Source organism: Choristoneura fumiferana, chromosome 22 (genome assembly GCF_025370935.1).
Source record: "Choristoneura fumiferana chromosome 22, NRCan_CFum_1, whole genome shotgun sequence".
In the NCBI taxonomy this organism is placed as follows: Eukaryota; Metazoa; Arthropoda; class Insecta; order Lepidoptera; family Tortricidae; genus Choristoneura; species Choristoneura fumiferana.
The window spans coordinates 12,638,310-12,643,799 of NC_133493.1; positions in this window are offsets into that span (position 1 = coordinate 12,638,310).

Below are 5,490 nucleotides of genomic sequence, written 5' to 3' on the forward strand. Positions count from 1 at the left end.
TAAGAAAACATGTCCGTGGAAGCTATGCGGGGTGTCCGTAGGTTTGTATGGAAGAGCAACCCCCTTAAGTCGAATGACATACTCGTATGAAATGTCAATGAAGGAAAAGGGCGTATGGCGTCCTTACCGATGTTCAAAATTTTTTTTATATCGATATTACAGTTACCTACTGGTGTAACCGTTGCAACATTTGTGTGAAATTAACTGTCAAGTTGGTTCGCCTGATTCTGGACTCAAGTATAAAACAGAGTTCAAATTCTTATTAAATTCCCTTTTTTGTAGACGGTACTGCAAGTTGTTGGAGGTTTAAGCGGATAGCTTTAATTGTTTGGAACCGAGGCGAGGATTAACGTAAAAAAAGCGTGATCTCCTTTTTATTTTAAATCCTAAAAACGATACGTTGCCGGAGGGCTCTAATATGAAATGTTGTGACATTTTTTTAATCGTAAGCTTGGTTTACCTTTACCTTTGTAAGGAAAGTTAATTAAATTTAATTGAAAAAAATGTGAAGCTTGTTTACAGGTGGTTGTTTGCAGGTGGTAGGTGCAAGGTCCGCCCGGATTGCTACCACCATCTTGCTCGCTAATCCTGCCGTGAACCAGCAGTGCACTTGCACTGTTGTGTTTCGGCGTGGAGAGTAAGACAGCCGGTGAAATTACTGGCACTTGAGGTATCCCATCTTAGGCCTCTATGTTGGCAACGCATCTGCAATACCCCTGGAGTTGCAGGTGTCTATGGGCGGTGGTGATCTCTTACCATCAGGAGACCCACTTGCTCGTTTGCTATCCAGTCGAATAAAAAAAAAAAAACACTTACATCTGAGGGACAAGCATATATGCTGTGTTTAAGCTTAGAATGGCCTCATCATCATCATCATCATCAGCCGGAAGACGTCCACTGCTGAACACAGCTTCCTCCTTAGAACGCCACAACAAACGTCCACTCGCCACTTGTACTCGCCCAACGGGCTTATTACCAGTGTGATCGGATAATCGGATGCTTATTTACCTAAAGTTTGTTTTTTAGCTATAAAAGTATGGAAGCGGCTTCTTAATCATCATGATGATGATGATCTATATGGATGCATATACGGTCGTGTCGTGGCTAACGGTCCTAACGTAACCATATTTTTGCCATCAATCGAATAATTTATTTTTTCGGAAACTATATTTCTTATTGTACTTTTAACATTAGATAGGTAAATCTCAAATAAGCAAAGTTCCTATAGTCGAAACACTGAATTTCGCGATCCCAGAATCGCAGGAATTTTTTAGATAGCAAAGTGCATTCCATATTAACCAACACCTAAACTTTAGGTAAATATGCAACCGACTATCCGATCACTGCTTAAAACCTTTCATTTAATACCCATATTGTTACAATAGTTTAATTTTTATTTTCCCGCCATATTTTTTTTACGTGGACGTTATATTGAAATATTATAATAATATTCTATGTCACTCCGTCAGTTACGACGAATCTAATGATATGTCTAATGATATATCATATATGTTAAAATCCGTCTAGTTTAGTCGTTTAGACTGAAGAGACGACCAAAGAAAGACATACATTAATAAGGTGCGCTCGAAAAACATAATCCTCCTTCGGACAGTTGGGTAAAAACTGCTAATCGAGACATTGCCATCTTTTATTACCTGAATGTAAATGAGCATTTCGAAGTGCATTTTCCCATCATACTCGAAAGCCAGCTGGCATAATCTTGTGAGATTTGGAACGAAAACGATTTGAAACAGGTCCGTTAAACTTTATGGTAAACAAACTATTAGAATATGAATTTCTCATTATCTTGTCATTCATTTTAGCTAATTATATTTGATGCGGTCGTTGAATGGGATTGCATTTCATTATCGACTACAAACTTAACTTTTACCCAATGAGGGCTATCGTTTTTTGTCTTACTAGATGGCGCCACTGTTGCGTGAGGTTTTTAAGTGTGGCTCTCAAACGGACAAAAGGTTGTGAATTAATTTTTGGTCATTAAAATTAAATGAGGTAAGTACAATTTATTCAAAAAGTGTGTTTTATTTTCGTTATGTCAGGGTTTGTTTACTTCATGTTTAGTTGTACTTTTACTGTAAAACGAAAGATAAAGCTATCTTATTGGTTTCTTTGAATATTATATAATTGTTCTTATATCGCTAGTAATAAATTAAATATCGTTTTCAGATCAAAATGAGTATCATTTTGAAGACCGGTTTTGTGAGTATCACTCAATATAAAATTTCAACCACAAACCGTTGATAAGGAAAATTGCTGCTGCACATGTCCGAGATGTAGAGGAATTAAGAACAAAACAGGGACAGTGTTCAATAATTCAAGCTCGCATCATAACACAAACATCTATTACTAAAATTAGGTAGTTAAAGTCTATAGAAATTGCTTTGTTAATGACACATTCATATGAGTATGACAGATGACGGAGCCTAGATTATTTCTTCTTTTGGGCACTATGAGCGCTGCGATAGATTTCATTACCCTCGCCTAGTACTTCGCACCCTCCCAATATGTAATGTGTTTATGTATGCATGTCTGTCTCTTTGGTCTCTGCAGCCTAAACGACTGGATGAAGTGGGGGCCGTCACACGGAACTGGCTTTGGCTACGTTTCCAGCAAAGGTGTGCGAGAATGTGTTTTTCATGAACCAATAGAATCGCTTCATTTACCTATCCTCACACAGCACATGCTGGACTACTCATGTGCCGAAGGAAACTTTCCAAAATTGCGAAATTTAGTTATATGGGAAAATTTCGGAAACTTCTGACAATTTTCTATGGGAATTGAAACTTTCCGTTTCTTTAAATTTAAATTTCCTATATTACTTGTGAAAATTTCCAGAAATTTCCGAGAACTATCCCAACTTTCTAGTAACTTTCTGCAACTTGCGGAATTTTTCATATGGGAAAATTTCGGAAACAATTCGCACAATTTTGTATGGGAATTGAAACTTTCCGTTTCTTAAATTTAAATTTCCTATATTACTTGTGAAAATTTCCAGAAATTTCCGAGAACTATCCCAACTTTCTGGAACTACATATGTATGCTGGACTCAGCTGCGCGGAGCGAGGCGAGGTAAATGAAGCGTTTCTATTGGTTCATGAAAAACAGATTCCTCACAACACGTCCTCGCACATCTCTGGTGGAAACGGAGCCTATTTTAATATTTTTCTTGTTTGATGGATGAAAGAAAAAAAATCATGTCCAATATTTTTCTGAAGCCTACTCTAGTTCGATATAAATATTACATCATAAATTACATAAATGTCAAGTTACAAGGATTTAATATTGAAGTCGTCAAAGTATTTTCAACGTGCTCTTATATAGTAGTTAAGTGGGTTATAAATTTAGTACTTACGAGTATAAGGACTTAAAATATAACTAAATGGGAGTCAGCAACGTGTTTGTAAACGACAGGCGCTGGCGAAGTGACCCTCGGTGATTTACTAGGAAAAGAGCTTAATCCTGTTGTTAAAACTAGAGAAAAATATATAGATACATGTAATTATGCTACCTTACCTTACCTTTAATATTAATTTTCATAGTTTATTATAATAAACACGCATACAAAAAGCGAGCGCGAGGGACACCTGTAAATGTATATCTATCTCTGTCAACGCCAACTGTCATGATCCGCGCCCCACCAGAGGGCAGTTGCAAATTAGCCGGACGGACGGACTGCGAGTTACTCGTACCCTCGCGACCGTTTTCGCGAATCTGTGCCCTTAGTGTAAGTTTTCGGTTACAAAATACGTCTCGATCGCGTTCACGTTCAAATCTCAATTTGTATGCAAAGACGAACAGCGCCTTTAGCGGAACGTTTCCGATGTTCGTGTTTCCATACAAATTGAGATTTTAACGCGAACGCGATCGAGATGTATTTTGTACCGAAAACTTACACTAAGGGCACTAGTAGGTACTTTTACATTATTGTTTTCTTGTTCCTCTCCGCTGCACCTATTTTTCCATCTAAAGCTTACAGTGTTAGTGTCTTAAGTGGTATTGGTGATACAGGTCTATGTTTTAAGTGTAAGTCTATTTCAAAGTGAAAGTCAAAGTCAAAAGTATCTTTATTTAATTTAGGTTATAACAAGCACTTATGAATATCAAAAAAATCTACCACCGGTTCGGAAAAGCCTCTGTTGAGAAGAATCCGGCAAGAAACTCAACGAGGTATATATTTTTTAAACAGATTTCGATGGGTCCTATGTATAAGGACGAAGGAAGGATTTACAATAGTGGATTAAAAAAACACTGTTATTTAATTATTTTTCGAGTTCATTGGAGTAAAATGGCCGAACTAGATGCAATTTTAGCGTAGAAGGGCTAAACGTACGTTTGATACTTATACGCAGTAAATCCCGGAGCGATTTTTTTTTATCTGTGGGCATTACTGCCATTTACGTCCTTGTTACGACAAGCGGAACGTCGCTACCCCAATGCTACATCGTAATGTGATTGTATAACTTTAAAAAAAAATCTCTAAGTATCTTTGGTAACGTACCTACAGTCACCAGTGCCCTTAGTGTAAGTTTTCGGTTACGATATACGTCTCGATCGCGTTCGCGTTAAAATCTCAATTTGTATGGAAACACAAACATCGCAAACGTTCCGCTGGAGGCGCTGTTCGTGTTTCCATATAAATTGAGATTTTTACGCGAACGCGATCTAGATGTATTTTGTAACCGAAAACTTACACTAGGGGTACAGCATTAATATCTGCCACAGCGGAGTATGCAAAAATATATGTCCTTTTGGCCCTAGAAATAGAGTCGTATCAGATATTTACGCACGCTTGTTGTGTCAGATATTGGTGCTGGTGACTGTACCAAAGATTTTAAAGTTGAACGCGTATATGAGCCAAAGTACCACATAGATCTTAATACTGTATTTTTGAACACAAGTCTATTTCCCGGAAATACACGTATATGGGCGTTACGTACAATAACTTGTAATGAAAAAATATTTAATTAAAACTTATTCGTTGTGGTTGAAGGACAGACGGTACTATTAGCTAGTGTGCCAAATATTAGAAGTCTCGGATACAACGTCTCTGAGTTACGACAGTTTTTGACTTTGAAAGCCCGTCCTGTAAAGTAATGATTTTACACTTAAGCCCTTGTACATACGTAGAACCCATCAAGTTACAATATTATTAAATCTACACATCACAAGTGTTTAACGCAACTTTATTTTTAGGGCCTTTTTCGAGCGAACCGCCTCATTTATCTGGTCTAATTTTTTACGAATTGGCTATAGATTTTGACGTCGTTTTTACGATTATTCGTCAGAGTTCCTGTGTTCTTACTAGATAACTAAAAAACTGTATCAGAATATTCGGCCATTTGTACAGAAGTGTCCAGAAAAATGAGACGGTTGAAACGTTCGAATAATCGCCCTTTAATACAATTTATTTGGATAAGCACTCTAACAGAGACTTAAATATCATCCGCACATACGAGACACACTGACTTA